A 20,874-nucleotide genomic window follows, 5' to 3' on the forward strand; every position below is an offset into this window, starting at 1 on the left:
ATTGTTCGCTACTAGTCTGCCTCTTCCAACCTTTCGGTCTAGGTTAAGGTCCACCAAGAATAAGGGTCTAATTGCGTCGACTCAATTAGGCAATTACAATTAATTGTAGCATTTAAATAACAAAGACGGTACTGATATTAACCTAGTAGATCGATTACTCTCCCCTCAAATCATGGGTCCCCTACAGTCTTAGCATAGGAAATTAGCTACTCATAATCGTCGGATTAACAATTACAATAACTGAATAATCAAAACTAAACATGATGACAAACTATAAAGAGATGGTAGAACTATTATAAACCAAAGAGAGGAAAGGGATTAAAAGCAATAAATACGATTAAGAAATAAATAAATTGATAATACCGAATCCGAGTAGCAAAGTAGAGTATAGAAATCCAAAGAATAGTGACCAAAGTAACAGTGGAGAAATGTACGTAGTGAAGGAGATAGGAGTAACGTGATGTTCCCCTCAGTCTTATACTGAAAAATTGTCTTAAACCTAATCTATGGACTGATTACAAAAGCCCATAAAAGATTAGGCGGAAATAAACCAAAAGCACACGAAATCCCCTCGATCGAGTAGAGAGATTACTCGATCGAACTCTAAGTCACTCGATCGAGCTAGAACTACCTCTCGATCGAGCACTGCTTACTGAACCTCCTCGATCGACTCCTTAAACTGGTCGATCGACCAGTCTTGAGTGTATAAAGCATTCGATCGAGCAGTAAACCACTCGATCGAGCTATATAGGCGCATCAGGACTTGAATTTCTTCCTTTACTCAGCTCATACGTCCTCCAAGTGTAAGATTCCTAAACTCCGGCTCCTTATTTCCCATGAATGCATACAATTGGGACAATTAAGGCTCGATTTAGCTCCTCCTCGGTCAATTCCTGCAAATTACAATAAACGGACCAAAGTAGAATATTCGGGGGTATTTGTAGCCAGATGCTACATAAAAAGCACAGAAATGCGTGTAAAAATTAGGTGAAAACCTTATATAAAAGACACGCATCAGTCCTCGACAAGTGTGCGTCACCAATTCTCTTGTCCTATTACTATCTCCCACTCAATGCAAGGTGTCTTTCTGGTCGTACTTGCAAGTGATCATATCGAGAGTGGTTTCCTCGATCTGGAGAATAACTGATTGACCGGAGTTATCTACCATAGATACCTTCGAAGCGTGGCCACGCATTTCCAGTTCATTACTCCTCGAGTGGCCCTGAGATATTGTTTTAACCCTGACAAGGGGGTGGACAATTCCTATCGCTCTATTCCCTTCGACTAGCCACAGCCATCATAACCCAAAATATGCCCATTTGACCCCATTTACGAAGGTCGTAGTAACATAAATCAAAGTTAATCTGAAACTATGCCACCTTAGGCGAACAGTCTTTAGTCAAAAAGAATCGACTCATTAGAATACTATAGTAGCTCTCGCCCCGACCAGGCTATATAAATTTGCCAGAACTCTATAAGCGGTCATAAGGCCCGACAAAGTGTTCCTAACAGTCTGCCTATGTGATCGACTAGTCATCTCACATGACTCTATGACACTTGAACTTGCCATCAATCGCATCACACTCTAGTCACTTCGAGACATCACCTCATACAAGTGACTATGGGCGAATACCATGTTAATCCGGGTTCACTTTAACGGGGTTCAATATTGTCTCTACAACCCGTTTGGATGTAACAAAGTATAAAAGGAGTTTTCAGATTTAAAAAACTCGAACGACAAATGTGATTATCACATATGAATAGTCAATACCTGATTACTACTTCATATTTTTATAATCCATTTTCATCTTATTTGTAGTTGTTCATCTCAATCCAATTGAAATGACATATGACATGACTCATCATGTTAAGCCCATGAGAAGGCTTTGGTTAGTAGGTTTTATCAACTTCTTGTACCTTACTCAACCTTACTACATACTCGTTTTCCTTTGTAATGTATACATTTGCATTACAAAACTTTTTGAGTACGTGTCTAGATCCAATCTAGACATAGGCCCTCTAGCCTTAGCCTGGCAGAAGTTAGGAAAGGCGTTTAAAAGGGGAAGACCAATTAACAAAACAATAGAGGAGCAAATTAATAAGTCTTACAGTAATACGCGCAATCCCTCCATATGGTAATTTCAGAAGATCGTCCTCGTAAGAACGATTATCAAGGTACTCGATCTGCTCAGAGAGGAAATTTATGCAAATGCATGCGTAGTGATCTTGATCGCGATTTGCACGGGACGAAAACCTACAAACATGCACCAAATTTCTAAGAGTTATAAAACATAATTAGAAGCTTAGAGGTATACATATTGTGCGTAATTGGAGTTGGAGTTATACAATCTATGGTTAGAGTTATACATTATACGTCTAGAGTTATACATTGTATGGCTAGTGTTATACATTGTATGCAGTGAGTTATACATTCTATGGATAGAGTTATACATTCTATGCCTAGAGTTATGGAGTGAAGTTAGTCACTCATCAAAACTCTAAGCATACACTGTATAACTCTAGGCAAATAATGTATAACTCTATCCATAGAATGTATAACTCTAGCCGTTCTGAAAACTAAAGTTATATAATGTATAACTCTAGCCATATAATGTATAACTCTAGCCATAAAATGTATAACTGTAAGCATATACAGTATAGTGTATAACTCTAGGTATAACTCCAGGCATCTAATGTATAGAGTTATACATTCTATGACTACAGTTATACATTCTATGGCTAGAGTTATACATTATATAACTCCAGGCATCTAATGTATAATTCCAAAGTATATATTATATAACTCTAAGCACATACTGTATAACTCTAGACAAATAATGTATAACTCCAGTATGGAAATGTCACTATATTGATATCTGAGCTCACCATATCAGAGTCCAGTTGGAATGGACTAGAACACGACTCTTGCCACATGTCCCACGAGGCACAAAAGCCTTCAGAATTATCAACAACCAAGTTTTTTTTCCTGCCTTGCCAAATTGCAATTGCTAGGTCCTATAAAAATGATAGACGGGGGTTGGCAGCTTATTTCACAAGTTACGTACATTTTGTCACAAAATAACTTGCGGAGTTCGAGCACACTTACAGCGTGACCTAGGCCAAAGAAACAGCGCGGACTTGCTACAGCTGCGGTGTTCGTGTGTGTAAGCTGATTGAGTAGTACAGACCAGCAGTCGATGACATTGGCCATAATCTGAGACCCGGGCATCAACGTCTGGAAATCAATACGCGTTATGCAATTTGGGCAGTTATATGTGACCAATTGTTCCCTACAAAGGATTAGCAAAATGAGACACGCAGCAAGTGTTGTTCATGACCTGTTTCACTGTCGTATTGAAATATAGGTAAAACTTAAATTTTACTTACTCTTTATTATGGTCGTGAAATTGATCAAAGACATAATCCATTACATCCTTCTTCACCCTGAACACCGTCCTGAAACGTTCCTTGTTAAATCGCAGCAACTGTGAGCATACGTGCTGGTTAGGTTCGGGTGCCCTGCATTCCTCAGAACAACCTAGGTTCTCAGGTACAATGTCCATACACGGAAGGGGGACAGTTGAATGTAGTAAGAAAGGATGGTGGATCATGTCACATCGCGGCACATAAATAGGGGGGAGGGAGTGGTGCAGCCGACTCAACCCTACCACCAGCGATTCCAACTACCACACCTTCTTTGGCCGCACTAATCGCTCGCTCATCAACCCCTGCAAATGCCTCATTCAAGAGGGATTTGATTTCCACTCCATTTCATAGAAGGATCCCCCAGGGTGACCTCCGCACCATCGACAACAACTACATTTTCACCCCCGTTGTTAGAATGTTGTTCAACATTCTCAATTACATCCTTTAGTACAGTGGCCTGAATGAAAAATAATAAAATTAAACACCATGCTTTTGTATCAAAAAAGTCCCAGGTATAACTCTAAAAGTGATACAAAGAGGTCACAGAGTTACAGAAACAATGAATTACAGTTATACATAGAAGGGCAAGAGTTATACACATGTGTGAAGTATTACAAATATGCTATAAGAGTTATACATATTTGAGTTAGAGTTATACCATATATGGTTAAGAGTTGTACCAAACGGCCGTTGCAGTTGTACAGATTGAAAGATAAAGTTATACAAAGAGGCACTACAGTTACAAGGCCTCATCATAAGTTTCAACAAAGTTATACTTTATCTACTTAGAGTTATACACGACCAATACAAAAAAAAACGAATGTATAACAAGTATAAGTCAGAAAATTAACAACCTTACCTCGCCACCAGGACCACTCCCGTCCGCTGGAAGTCCACATAAAGCTTCCTTGATTTCAGCAGTAGAAAACATACACTCCATCAATTCTTGTGTATCCATTGCCATTGATGGGACCGTAGATTTTTCCATCTCCTTATCTAACGGTTGATTGTCTGACAATCTTTCAACATTTTCTTTCAATCCCTCCCCGTGAACTTGCTCATGCACCTCATCACCATCCCCGGGCCGAGTTTCAGCATCCTCTTCTCGTCCGTAAGCTTGGTCAATTTCCTCCACGGTATAGTTCGCCTCCAACAACAGCTCTCTGACAGTTTGGACAGGGGTGCACACAACTTGATCCTCTAACCCTGGGCTAGCATCTTTCAAAGGATTAGAAACCAATGTATCACCTCCCACTTCCTCCATAATCTTTGACCATGAAACTGCAACTGATTTCGATGGCGCGTCAGCTTTGTCCAACTCTCCACGCGGCTCAACACAAGGGTTACAACCCCTGCCACCCCCATCATTGGCGAGACTAGACATAACTTCACTTATTTGACGCGTAGATGCATCGATGCCGTCATTTTTTTTGGGGGACTCACTAACTACCTCTCCAAATGCAGGAGCATTACCAACGAAACCTTGACCTTTCGCAACTGCATTGCTTCGGGCCGACGTACTTTTGAATCTTTTCACCCTCAAAGAATTCTTGAGAGGCCTGACTAGGATGTAGGGCCCGTCGGATCACTAGTTACAGCTTTGATCCTTGCGGTTACATCTGCGTACCATGAATAGAACACAATAGCGTTCCTTTGCATCTGTAGATAAAGCTCGTGAGTACCCTGCATTGAAGAAGTCCAGTAAGTTAGTTATATTATAATAGATGGGTACGTTCAGCGGAAACAGAATCAATCTGCAAAATATATAATAGTTTGAACTTACATCGACAGCCCTAGCTTTCAATTCCTGGTCATCCTCGACACCTGCTGGTAATTCGATCTGAATGAACTTCTTCTCAGAAGTTGAGCAGGAGAGAGGGGGTGTGGGGGCTGATAGAAACAGTAGTTTGGGTTCACGAGGGTCGCTGAGGGTGATACTGTCCAAACTCTTAATATAAGAGGGATCTTGAAGGCACCTCGGATACTTAGTCTTAGATAAGGTTAAACTACCCAATCCCCCTTGAGCCACCTCAAATTTTAGCCTTTCTACAAGCGAGGGTTCATCCCAATGCTTAATCAAAGGTAGATCGTGGAGGCACGGACTACCCTTGTAATCATATCGCTGAAAGTAGGTTATCATGAGGAAGGGGATACAACCGCCCAACATCGTTACCCCCTTTTTACAGTCTGTCCCCGCTTTAACCATAATTTCCAAAATATAGGAGCACCAGTCAAAATGCGGAATGGCTTTAGGGTCTTCTACAGCCCTTAAAAGCTTCAAATCTATCCCGTTGTTTAGGGTGGGTGCGAGGAATAAAGACATAGAGAACAAAACAAATAACCGGCAAAAATGATCGTCCGCCTCCTCGTACTCCATAAGTTCCTTGTGAACTTTCCCTAAACTTATTGAACTATTTGCTTTCGCCACTCCGTAAGCTTGCCGCCATTTGTCCTTGAGCTCCTTATTTTCGGGATCATTGGACCCCTTCTGCGAACCAGTAGGTACCAACGGGAGACGGTTGGGTCCAAAAGGTATCAAAAAGCAGTCATGGACGTCATGCTTACTGATCATAAACTCCTTCTTCCGAGAAGCTCTAAACACATATGACCCATCAGAGAAGGACTCCAAGAATAGGCGAACATGTGCAAGTGGGAAGCTGCTAATCTTAAGCTCCAAAAGGCCACCAAACCCAATTTTCTTAACAGCAGCCACCTGATCCTCATTAAGCTTTTCAATGAGAGAGACAAGCCTTTGAGGTCGACACGAAACCGTGATTTCATGCACCCTCTTTACCCTTGGCTTGGCGTCAGCTATCTGGGGAAAAACAAGGACAACACACAAAATTAGACATACTGTAGTTGCAATTAGAGATATTTGCAAGAACAAAATAGACATACTGTGAATTAAAGTTATACAATAAATAGTCAGAGTTATACAAAATATAAGTAAAGTTATACATTCTGATAGTAGAGTTAGTCAGAAAATATCAAGAGTTATAAATTCGACGTGACAGTTATTCAAAATGTAATCGAGTTATACAACAAATGACTGCAGATTATAAAAAAGTCAAACTTTGAACCTTGGAATCGGTCCCTTCTCAATACTTGGTACATCATCCATCTGTAGGTGACAAACAATAGGGATTTGATTATGTATAACCAAAATTGTCAAAATCAAATTTCTGTAAAATCCAAAATTCTTTTCACCATTCAAAAGAACAGATAATCAGGAGAGTTATACAGAATAACAATAGAGTTATACATATACTGACAAAAGTTAGACAATCTGAAACTAAAGTTATATAATGTGTAATTCTAGCCATATAATGTATAACTCTTTTAATAAAATGTATAACTCCAAGTATATACTGTAAAACTCTAGGCATATACTGTATAACTCTAGATATATATTGTATAACTCCAGGTATAAAATGTACAACTCTAGGCATATATTGTATAACTCCAGTTATATATTATGACAGTAGAAGTTATTCAACATGTAATCAGAGTTATACAACAAATGACTGCAGTTATAACAAAAGTCAAACTTTTAACCTTGGAATCAGCTCCCTTGTCAATACTTGGTACATCATCCATCTGTAGGTGACAAACAATAGGGATTCAGATTATGCATATATTTAGTATAACTCTAGGTATAACTCCAGGCATCTAATGTATAACTCCAAAGTATATATTGTATAACTCCAGACATCTAATGTATAACTCCAAAGTATATATTGTATAACTCCAGGTATAAAATGTATAACTCTAGGTATATATTGTATAACTCCAGGTATAAAATGTATAACTCTAGGCATATATTGTATAACTCTAGGCATAGAAACTAAATATAAGTAGAGTTGTACAATATATACCTAGAGTTATACATTTTATACCTGGAGTTATACAATATATACTTGGAGTTATACAATATATAACCAGAGTTCTACAATTTTATACCTGGAGTTATACAATATATAACCAGAGTTGTACATATTGAGTACTAAAGTTATTCAAAACGTAGAAAGAGTTATACAACGACTGACTGCAGATAAATAAAAGTCAAAACTTTTAACCTGGATATCAAGTCCCTTGTAAATACTTTCTACAACATCCATCTGTAGATGACAAACAATTGGGATTAAAATTATGCATATATTTAATTGAAGTTATACATCATTCTATAAGAGTTATACCAACAAGACGAGATTTTTTACCTTTGATTCAGATTTCTTGGAAGTTTTCTTGGCATTTTTCTTGGCAAAAACCATTGTTAATTATCAATTGAACTCGTATTTGATCTGCACAACCATAATTAACAATTGAACAAATCAACATCAGCAAACCCATAATTGAAAATTGAAAATCAAATGAACTCTTTTTATGATAGTTTAACAAAGGCAATAATTAACAAAAAAACAAAGTACAAATCACCAAATAAGAAATACCTTATAAAAAAAATGGAGACAGGCGTGTTTGCAGGCGAGTTGGAATTGATTGCAAGTGATGAAAATGGCGTCTGTTGAGTTTGGATTAATTGGTAGTGATGAAAATAGCGTATGTTGAGTTGGAATTAGTTGGTAGTGATGAAAATGGAGTTATCAGCAATGTGAAGAAAGAAAAGGAAGACGAAATGACAGGAAATAGAGGGAAAAAAAACCGCAAGTTGTTTTGAATTATGTGGAAAATGAGGAGGGAAATGGTGAAAGACTAATGGACATAACAATGCATGCATGGGTTAGTGGGTAAGAGGAGAGAGGTAAATCAAAAATATAAGTTGAGTGGGGTTTTACTGCCACTTTTATGTGCAATCTTAGCCATTGGTTTGCTTGATCCAACAGCCCACATTAAGACTTATGGATTTAATATGATATAATGGCCTTAGTTGATCTCTCTCTCTCTCTCTCTCTCTCTCTCTCTCTCTCTCTCTCTCTCTCTCTCTCTCTCTCTCTCTCTATATATATATATATATATATATATATATATATATATATATATAGGTAGTATCCCGCGCTTCGCGCGACCTGTTTGAAAATTTTATTATTATAATTCAAGAAAAATAATATAATTTATATATGACATTTAATATCTTTACTTAAAATAAAAATAAATTAACTTTCTCAACTCTTGTTTTCTTATGTTTAACTAACTTTAATGTTTTAACATAAAATACACAGTTTTAATTATAACTAATATTCCCTCCATTATTCTTTATATGTAGTTTTAGGTGATTATAAATTTTACTCTTTATATATCGTTTTACATTTCCTATGGACACTCTCTCTTATTGGAATTGTAAATTAATTATGGGTTTTTAATTACATCTCATGCAAACCTTTTTTTTCATTGGTTTAGAATAAAGAAATTCACTATGAGTTGTAAAATTCCAACCATTTTGCTCATTACAAAGCTCTATTTAAATGCTTAATTAATGTCATTATCACACTTAATCCATTTTCTTAATAATTTTGTTTTTTCCTAAAACGACATATAATGAATAATGGAGGGAGTAAGTGATAGTTCTAACTTCTATTTATGATAAACATTATTATATAAATAGTTTTGTAACTTATCGAATATCATTTTAATTAAAATAAATGTATTCGAATAATGCAAAAATCAATATTAAGTTTTTAAGTTAGATCATTTCACGATACGTTATGATTCAAATCAATTAATATTGATTCAAAACGATGTGAATATAATTTGACGCATTTTTCAATTTTTAATGTATAACGTGTGATATTTATTTATCAAACATATAGGGTCAAAACTCAACTTATTCAAATTGACCCAACTTATTCAAATATTTTGGTTGTGTATGTCTTGCATATGCTATGGCTCCGTTTGGCAAGACATTTCAGGTACCTATTTGGTCAAAGTAGCTTATTTGACCAAAATTTCAGGTACCTTATTTTTTGTAAGCGTTTGACAAGTAGCTTATTTAACCAAATAAGCTACCTGAAATGAAATGCTACCTAGAGTAGCATTTGAGATTTCAGGTACCTGATTTGATTTGTTGTTCGGTTTTTACCCCTTAAATTTATACTATTAAATAATTATTATATCCTTTTGCGTCATTTCATCAAAATCAGTTACCTTTTCGGTTCGTTTGCCAAACACTTTTTTATATAATCAGCTACCTTACCAGTTCCTAATTTTCAGCTACCTTATCAGTTATTTTTTCAGGTTTCAGTTAGCTTTTCAGTTTTCAGGTACATTTTTAGGTTCCAGCTAACTTTTCAGTTAGTTTTACCAAATCGAGCCTATGTGTCAAACAACATATTTATAAGAAATTTGCGCCTTTTGTTTTTTGAAACAATTACATATAAAATAAGGTTAATTGATAAATAAACCAACATAAGGACCTTTTTTCATAATCAGTACCAACATCATTAATAATTAGTAATCACTAATCAGTACCAAAATATTAACTTTTTTCTACGATAGGGATCAAGTCGCCTAAAAATCGCATCTTAACCTACTCGAAAAAGTCCAAAAAACCATCATCTATAAAACATAATTTAAAGGCTACCCTAAAATGACAAATAAACGCCACCTAGACAAAGCCACGTAGAGTCCAAAAAGCTACCTAGATTAAAATTTAATGTGACGTGGCATATTTAAATGTGATGTTGCATATTTTTAATGTGACATGACGAATTAATGTGACATGGATTATCAATTTATTATTACATGACATTAATTTAAATCATTTATCTATAAATTAATTTAATTCACTTATATCTATAATATGAAAGGATATTATCATTATTCTTAAATTAATTTTGTATATTAAATATATTGTCTTCCAAAATTTATATAACCTTTACAAATTTACATCAAATTTCATTATTTATAATTAATATTGACATTTCAATTGAAATTTTTTTAATAAAACATGTTAATAAATTTCATAATTTATAACTAAAATTGAAATTTTAATTGAAATTTTTGTAATAAAACATATTAAGGAATTAATTAAACCTCTTCATATTACTAAACACTCGCCATTTTTAACATTTTCCTATTTAATCCATTGTTTTTAAATTTTTTGTAATATAACCTGTTAATAAATTAATTAAACCTCTTCAAATTACTGAACACCCACCATTATTAACATTTTTCTATTTAATTTTTTTTAATTAAAAATGGTAATAAATTGATTGAAACTCTTCAGTATACTTAACACAAACCAAATTAATTAAAAAATTTTCCTATTTAATTAATTTTTGTAATATGATATGTTAATAATTTTATTAAAACTCCTTATATTACTTAACACCCATAATTTTCATTAACATTTTATCCTATTTAATTCAGCTCTTGAGGTCCTCGGCATTCAATTATCTAATTTAATAATACCATAAAATAAATTAAAAATTAAATTAAAATATTGGAATTTATGGTTGTGTAATGACTATAAAACCTACAATACCTATGATAGTTTCTATTCACTTTATTTATTTAAAATATGCCCATTTGTCATGAGTTTCAAAGTTGTGGATTGTATTTTATGGTTTAATTTATTTATTTGATTATATTGATTATATTGAGTATATTGAGTATTATTGTCGAGTATTGTTGTTGTTGTTGTTGTTGTTGTTGTTGTTGTTGTTGTTGTTGTTGTTGTTGTTGTTGTTGTTGTTGTTGTTGTTGTTGTTGTTGTTGCTGTTGCTGTTGCTGTTGTTGTTGCTGTTGTTGTTGTTGTTGTTGTTGTTGTTGTTGTTGTTGTTGTTGTTGTTGTTGTGTCCAATAAAGTATATTTTAATTTGTTATGTTGTTGGTTTTATGAATCGTTTGCTTTATATTTGAATTCATGTTATCCAGTTGGTTTAATTTAAGTATCTTATATGTGACAATGTTTTGATTCGTTTGTCAAGTTTTTGTCAGGTTGATGTTTTATCTTTTGGTCAATGTATTTTTTATATAACTTTAAAGCACCATGAAACGTATGTGAATGCAGATAAGGCAAACCATCACGTGAGTAATCTGAAGAGGGAAAAAATACAAAAGGCATGAAACTGAGGTAAAATTAAAGGTAAAAAAACGTAAGGTAGAAACTGATAAGTAATGGATGATTGTTGATCTCAAAATAAAAGTCTTATAATATTTCTTTTAATTTGTTATTAAACGTATATTGTGGTGTAATTTTACTATTATACTTTCTCGATCAACCTATTTTAATTTATATTTTTGTATTCACGAGTATAATCATTTCTAATATATATTTTTCTTTTTCATTTTATATAAACTATTATCAAGGCATGTAATAAAAATAAGCGGAAGTGAATCTTCGGGTAAATATTAAATAGTATGATTTCTAAATTCTACTTCGTATGTTTTTAAGTTTATGTGTTTTTTTGTCAAAAGGAATAATACATAAACTTACTCTCATAATTTCCTAAAAAAAACATGCTCTCATAATTAATGGTAAATAAATAAGTACAAATAATTGAATGAAAAATCTTTAAAATTTCACAATTTACTTTTTGAACCATCTTGACAATAATTAATCATTTTAATTGTGTCATTTTCTCTTCCAATTTAGTTTTTCTCCAACTCCCACCTTTTCATTGTTTTTCTATAAAATTTACTTTACTTTTTAAAGTGGTTTATGCTTTTTTAACTATTATAAGATGATCGTTGATCTCAAAATGGAGATCTTATAATATTTCTTTAAATTTGTTATTAAGCGTATATTGTCGTGTAATTTTACTATTATGCTTTCCCGATCAACCTATTTGAATTTGTATTGTTGTATTCATGAGTATAATCATCTCTAACATATATTTTTCTTTTTCATTTCACATGAACTATTATCAAGGCATGTACTAAAAGGAAGCGTACTAAAAGAAAGCGAAAGGGAACCTTCAGATAAATATTATATAGTATGGTTTCTAAATTCTAATCCGTATATTTTTAAGTTTATGTGTTTTTTTTTCAAAACCGGAAGATATTATTTTATAGTCTTTAATACTATTTTTATTTTTATATAGGATCGTGGACATAAGTACAACAAGAGATGGATCAAATTCTTGGAATAGTAATAAGGAACTTAAAAAATTTTATGAACCTTTTGGAATTCGGATTTAGGGAATATAGTTTTTTAGATTATTAAGCAATTGAAATGAAAATTCAATTTGTAATACATGGAGTAGATAGTAGATACCGACCATACCGTTGAATCGTATCTAATATTTTTCTATCGATATACTAAATATTTTTCGGATGTAAATAATATTTGAAGCATGCACGTGGTGATAAGACTTCAAAGATATTTCTATGGGAGGATTGATGGAGAGGTCTGGAAATAATTTGGAGATGACTATACTGATGTATTAAGTTTACAACCTTATAAGGCGTTATTGAAGATTTTTCGATACATAATTTATTATATACGGATGGTTTCAAACTTTAATATTTAAAAAACTCACTTTATTATATTGCGGAGTAAAACACCCGTATATATAATGAGTCGTCTTTGTCATTGCTCCGTTGTCAAGTTTTTCAAAATTAGTAGCTACCACATTGTCACTTTCAGGATTCGATTTAAAAAAAAAAAACCATAGTTGTCAAAGAAATAATGTATTAACTAACTAATTTCTATGTATTTCAAGACTGTATATTTTTAAATGGATCAACAACTAATTGCTCGAATAAATATTAACAATACGACAAAAATATCAAAACTAAAACAGATAAACCCGTGAATTTCACGGGTCACAAACCTAGTTCATATATAAATCTCCACTCGTTATCACATTATTTAAAACCTCTTAAATCTCAAATGTATTTAATTTGTCCAATATAATTTTTTCATTATCACATCATAAAAACTTATCTCTTAGTAGTTATCTTTAAGTTTTGTTTTTAATAAACACAATGATTCTTTCAAATATATTTTTCTTGATGAATTTAATGGTCTAAGTATTACTCCGTATAACTTTCTCAAAACATTTTTCCGTAAGTAAATGTAACGCATTGTGAGACATTCACCCTAATCATCTATACATATCAAAATATTTCAATAAATATAATGGAAAGTATACTCAATTTAAAGCATTTTTCGCAATAAAGGTAATGATTTACATTTTAGAATTTTAATCAAAAAAATTTTTTATATAAATTTAAAATCAAATTACCGTAATTGTTATATGTAATTTTATAATACATTTATTAAACTGTAATTAATACTTTGCTGAGATTTATGTAGTATTTATTATGTTTATATTTAATGTTCAGCTGTAATTAATACTTGTATTTAATGCTGGGTTGACACATGTCGCATTCACAACGCTTCAACTCGATTTATATATATATATATATATATATATATATATATATATATATATATATATATATATATATATATAGGATCATCTAATCTAAGATGGATGGCTGAGATTAAATCTTTCATATTGTATATAAACCTTCTATTTTATGTTTCACTTTTTTTTTTTTTTCATTTCTTTAGTGTTTTACTCTCTTCACAGGTTCTCTCTTTTCACTGCGTTCCGTTTCTTCGTTCTTGTTCTTCGTTCTTCATCTTCAATTTCTTCTAATCAGGTAACTCTTTTCTTTTTTGTAATGATTTTTTTCGGTTGAATGTGTTCAATTTTTCTTCTCCTTCATCTTCTGTATCTTCACAGTTTCTCAATTTTTTTCCGATTTAATGTCTTCAATTTCTCATTTCATCTTCTTGTTCTTTTTTTTGAATTTATGTGTGTAATCTTCAATTTATTTAATTATCTTCATTATGTTGTTCAATTTATTGTATTTGTGTTGTTAAATGACATTGTTTTTCGTTTTCGCATAATTTTAGGGTTTTGCAATTGTATTTTGCGTTTTTGCACATGATTTTTGAATTGGATGTTGTTGTTTCTAGTTGTTCAATCAAACTATTATGAATGTAGGTGGTTGAACAATGAGGCTGTTTAGAGTATTTTATGTTAACAATGGTGCGTTTTGATCTAGTTAAGTTTTTTTGATACATTATTATTTCTCTGAAATAACCAGTTATTGTATTGTGTTGTTTCAGTTATTTCAATGCATTAGTTGGATTATTGTATTTCATTTTGCTTAGTTACTTCATTCTGACAAAATATGCTTTTATTTCTCTAAAAGGTCCAATTATTTTAGAGTGTTTTTATGGTTATTTCAATACTTATGGGTCGTCATTGTATTTGATCAGTTGCATAGTAATTTTCAACTTACGCCCTTCTTTGTTTTTATTTCTTTCAGCGAGCTTTCGCTTTTTGCTAGTTCAACCCTCATCAACTAGACATGGTTCTGATTGGGAAGAATGGGGAAAAAAACACCATCAAGACAACTTCTTGTTAATGTTTAACTTCAAGGATGAAGTATGAGACAAAGTACACAATAGTTCAATCATGGCCGATTATTGTAAAGTTCAATCACAGTTATTGTAAAGTTCAATCACGGTTATTGTAATAATTTACGGAAATTATTATACGACGCTGATGTAATTACTCTATTTTTATGTTGTAAAAAAGTGTTGCTTATGTCAAATTCAGATTGCAATTCATCTTCTTCCGCTTTTTATCATCCAACTTCTTATTCATCTTCCTCGCCTTCTTCTTCTAAAGCACGCTCAACAAATCGGGAAGGGCTATACTAACTTAGTTATTGTATTGACCAATCTCAATCATTTCATTGAAAAAAATCAATTATTCTATTGGAAATAGTCAGTTTTTCAATTAAACAATATGAAAATATATAAACAAAAGATAAAAAAATTGGCTACATTTAAGTTTCAGCTCAATACAATAACATGAGTTATTCATTACAATAACTGAGTTTATACATTAGAATAACTATCAATAGCAGAGAATATTATTCTCTGGTAAACAACTGGGTTAACTATAAAATAACTACGTTTCTTTATTACAATAACTGAGCTTCTACATTAAAATAACTATACATACCAGAGAATATAATTCTCAGTAAAAAAAGTAATTTTATTACACTAACGTAGTTATTCTATCATACAACATCAGTTATTATATTACACAGCGTCAATTATTCCATTGAGCATCAATTATCCTTTTTCAACGTCATTCCACCTGCAAATCACCAAAAAATAATGAAATCTTATCAGAATTTGTTGTAATCAACCCTCACTAAATCTCAATTATTTCATTGAAGAAAATCAATTATTCTATTGAAAATGGTCAGTTTTTCAATTAAACAAGATGAAAATATATAAACAAAAGATAAAAAAAACTGGCTATATTTGAGTTTCAGCTCAATATAATAACATGAGTTATTCATTACAATAACTGAGTTTATACATTAAAATAACTATAAATACAAGAGAATATTTTTCTCAGCAAACAACTGAGTTAACTATAAAATAACTACGTTTATTCATTACAATAACTGAGTTTCTACATTAAAATAACCATACATATCAGAGAACTTTATTCTCAGCAAACAAGTTATTTTTATTACAGTAACGTAGTTATTCTATTATGCAACATCAGTTATTCTATTACACGACGTCAACTATTCAATTGAGCATCAATTATCCCTTTTCAACGTCATTTCACCTGCAAATTACCCAGAAATAATGAAATCTTATCAGAAATTTGTTGTAATTAATGACGAATAACATAACTAAAGTAATCAGCATAATGAAAAACGAGATTGTTCATCTGAACTACACATATTTGCACCTTAATTCATCGCCGTTTCGATGAGAAAGAGATTGATCATCAGAATTCATCATTCGATCATCATAATTCATCATTCTCTTGAAAATCACAGAAATCTGATTAGAATTGGTATTTAATTTCAATAGCTACGAGAAAATCACTGAAGTAATTCGATTATTAGCTAAGAAATCGTAAATAATATTCATACCTTCGTTTGATTTGATGCGTTAGGGTTTTCCGAAATTTGACTATTAATTAAGAAAATCCGTTCGTTTCAATTGAAATACTTGAAATTGTGAATGAATTTGTTGTAATCGTATGGAATTACAAAAAAAACTGGGAAAATTTTGATGAACATAGAAGATTTTGATTGATTTTCCATGGTTTTTGTTTGATGTGAAAACAGAGAAACGAAAGTAGGTAATTTAGAGAGAGAAGGAGTTGTTTGTTTTTGTGACGTCTGATTGTGAGGATTAGTTTTGTTAGATCAATTGTATATATATATATGCGGGGGTAACTCACGAAAAGTGGCAAACTCACCGGATCCGCCTATACATACATATATATATATATATATATATATATATATATATATATATATATATATATATATATATATATATATATATATATATATATATATAGAGGTAAGATCTAATGAGTCCTCCTCTCAAATTGAGTCCATAAGTCCCTCTAAGGGCCTTAGGATGGACTCAATGAATGGTTGAGATGCATTTGATTAAGGGCTATTAAAAAAAAAAGGAAAAAAATGTGGATGGTTGGATTGAGATGGGTGGTTGAGATCGAAAATTACCAAAAAAAATTACCACTAATCAAATTTCTATACACTAATTAATTTTTCTTTCTCTCTCTAGCCCCTAATTAATCAGTTTTGAGTTTAAGATTTCAGAAGTGTAAATGTAATGTTGTATGAGTTTTACAAGTGTAAATGTGATGTTTTACGAGTGTATGAGTTTTACAAGTGTAAATGTGATGTTTTACGAGTGTAAATGTAACATTTTAAGAGTGTACATTTGATTTTTTGTGACGGAAATTTTGAATTTATATAATTTTAACATTTAACAAGTGTAAATGTGAAGTTTTACGAGTGTAAATGTAACATTTTTAAGAGTGTAAATTTGATTTTTTGTGACGGAAATTTTGAATTTATATAATTTTAACATTTTACAAGTGTAAATGTGAAGTTTTACGAGTGTAAATGTAACATTTTTAAGAGTGTAAATTTGATTTTTGTGACGGAAATTTTGAATTTATATAATTTTAACATTTTACAAGTGTAAATGTGAAGTTTTACGAGTGTAAATGTAACATTTTTAAGAGTGTAAATTTGATTTTTTGTGACGGAAATTTTGAATTTATTTAATTTTAACATTTTACAAGTGTAAATGTGAAGTTTTACGAGTGTAAATGTAACATTTTTAAGAGTGTAAATTTGATTTTTTGTGACGGAAATTTTGAATTTATATAATTTTAACATTTTACAAGTGTAAATGTGAAGTTTTACGAGTGTAAATGTAACATTTTTAAAGACTGTAAATTTGATTTTTTGTGACGGAAATTTTGAATTTATATAATTTTAACATTTTACAAGTGTAAATGTGAAGTTTTACGAGTGTAAATGTAACATTTTTAAGAGTGTAAATTTGATTTTTTGTGACGGAAATTTTGAATTTATATAATTTTAACATTTTACAAGTGTAAATGTGAAGTTTTACGAGTGTAAATGTAACATTTTAAGAGTGTAAATTTGTTTTTTTGTGACGGAAATTTTGAATTTACATAATTTTAACATTTTACAAGTGTAAATGTGATGTTTTACGAGTGTAAATCTAATGTTTTAAGAGTGTAAATGTAGTATTTTAAGAGTAAATTGGTCCTTTGAGTGTAACTTTGGTCCTTTATAAGTGTCACTTTTGTCCTTTACGAGTAAAACTTTAGTCCGACTACCAAAAAACACCACCACCGTCGTCCTCCACCACCAACTCATATCCACAAAAATATATGAGTGCAAATCTATATAATTTTAACGAGTGTAAATGTAAAGATATACGAGTGTAAATGTAAAAAATATGAGTGTAAATGTAAAAATATACGAGTGTAAATGTAAAGAAATAAGGGTGTAAATCTGAAAAATGCGTGTAAATGTAAAGAAATATGAGTGTAAATGTAAAGAAATACGAGTGTAAATGTAAAGAAATACGAGTGTAAATCTGAGAAATGCGTGTAAATGTAAAGTAATATAAGTGTAAATGTAAAGAAATACAAGTGTAAATGTAAAGAAATACGAGTGTAAATCTGAAAAATGAGTGTAAATGTAAAGAAATACGAGTGTAAATGTAAAGAAATACGAGTGTAAATGTAAAGAAATATGAGTGTAAATGTAAAGTAATACGAGTGTAAATGTAAAGAAATATGAGTATAATAAATATATTTATTAGATCTAAGAATAAAAATCACGATAATACGATTTTTTTCAAAAATCTACTATATATTTATGAGATCTACGAATGTAAATTTGAAAAATGAATATAACTTTAATAAAAGATTAAAGGAACACAAAAACCGTGACACAAAGTCACAAACAAACCCATATACACAAAACAAATCACCAACCTTTATATATATTAAAAAAAAAAAAAAAAAAAAAAAAAAAAAAAAACAACAACAACAACAACAACAACAACGAATACACAATATACAAACCCAAACCACCAACCAACCTTTATATATAATAATAATAATATAAAAAAATAAAGGAAAAACAAATGAGAAAGTGGCAGCTAAATGAGCCAACAACCCCACTACCATCATACGTAATAAATAATAAAAAAAAATGAAAATTTCAAACAAACAATACCCCACAACACAACATCCCACAATATTAAGAAAAATTAGAAAAAAAAAAGCAAAACATGAACAAACAGCAACACAGCCGCCGACTATACCATACAACAGATCTGGAAGAAGAGGGCCGGGGTTGTGTGTGGTGGTATTGGACAGATCTGGAAGAAGTGAGGAGAGGAGTGCGGTGGTGGGTGATCGTTTTTTGGTGGTTGATTGTGGTTGTTGGTTGTGTTAGTGTTGGTGGTGGGTGTGGATGGTGTAGGGTAGGGCGTGGTGGTGGGACGATGATGGCGTTGGGTAGTGGAGGCAAGGGTATAGAGGGAGGTCAGAGGTTGTTGTGGGTGATGGTGGTACGTCGTGGTGGCCGTGTATTTTTTGTCGGGTTGTCGAGGTTTGTCCCCTTTTTTTTTCAAATCTAGAGTGCGGTGGTGGAAGTTGTAGTGCGGTTGTGTGGTGGTTGTGTACGGGGGTGGCGAGTAATGAGAAAAGATGAAGGCGAGTGGCGAGCAGGGGATGCTGTGCGGTGGTTGTGGCTCACCGGCTCGAGTGGAGGCTGTCTTGGTGACGGGAAAGGAGAAAGAAGGAAGGTGGTGGTGATGTGCGGTGGTTGTGGGTCACGACAGGCAGGGGGGAGGAGGCACAAATGGAGGTCGGGGCCGGGGTTGGTGGTGGTGGGTGAGTGAGGATGAGGAGGGAATTTTTTTTTTTTTGATTTTTTGAATTTTTGGGTTTTTGGAATTGTTTTGGTTTTGGGGGGTTTTTAGAGAGATGAGTGGGAGGATAATTGTGTGGTAGGAGAGAGAAGTGGGTGGAAAAAGAAGGGTTATATAGTGAAATTAGGGGGTTGATTAGCGTGGTAGTGAGAGAAACTGATTAATTAGGATTGATCCCCTAATTTTAGCACTAATCCCTCCCTTTTCCCTTTCAATCTCAACCCTCCATCCTATCTTTTTAAGGGTCCTAAAGAGGACTTATGGACTCAAGGATTTTAGGTGGACTCACTTGATCCTTCCTCTATATATATATATATATATATATATTATGAAAAATTAGGGTTCGAGAAGATGAACGGAGGACATGTAGAAGCAAAAGAGCTTTATTGGGCAACTGTAACGGTTTGTGTAGAAGAACACTCAAAAGCAGAACCTTTGCCTGCATGCAAATGATTATTTTGTGGGACTTTAGGAGAAAGATGAAGAGTTTAAACAATAAGATATAAAAACTGACAAAAGATGATTTTTAAGGTAACTTTCAGTAGAGAGAGAAAAACTCTCACTATAAGCTAGAGAGAGAAGTCATTTTTTATCTATTGATTTTTTTAAGGCCTCATATCATGCTAATTGTTAGTGCCTTTCACCCCCAAGATGCAATTAGTCAACCCACACTATTAATTGTTCTTCATTTTGGGCGGCAGAATAAGAGACATATCAAGACTTATAATCTCAAGGCTCCTCCATTAATTGTCGCTATTCTTGTTGATCTTGTTCTTGTAATTGAGGTACTAATCGCACAAATTTATCGAATAAAAGTTAGTGTGTGAATGTGTATGGTAAGTATAGTGTCTATTTTTATCTTAAATCATTATATTTTCCTTATTCTATGCAATGGCATATAAGTTTTTAAAGAAAAAAAAAATATTGCCTTAATATCACACTTATACTTGCTACATTTTTTTTCTTGTATCTCCATAATTAAGGAATTATATATGTTAGGATTAAGCGATAAATTAAAGCATATCGGTTGAGTTGCTACTATAATAGTCTTATTACCTATCTATTCGTCAATATACTCAAAAATATGACAAATTGTGAGCGGTAATATAATGCAAGACATTTTCTTATCATTATAATATTGAGATAGTCTCCAATATATTTAATGTGAAACGGTCTCTTATCCATTTAATTGA

Source organism: Silene latifolia, chromosome 6 (assembly GCF_048544455.1).
Source record: "Silene latifolia isolate original U9 population chromosome 6, ASM4854445v1, whole genome shotgun sequence".
In the NCBI taxonomy this organism is placed as follows: domain Eukaryota; kingdom Viridiplantae; phylum Streptophyta; class Magnoliopsida; order Caryophyllales; family Caryophyllaceae; genus Silene; species Silene latifolia.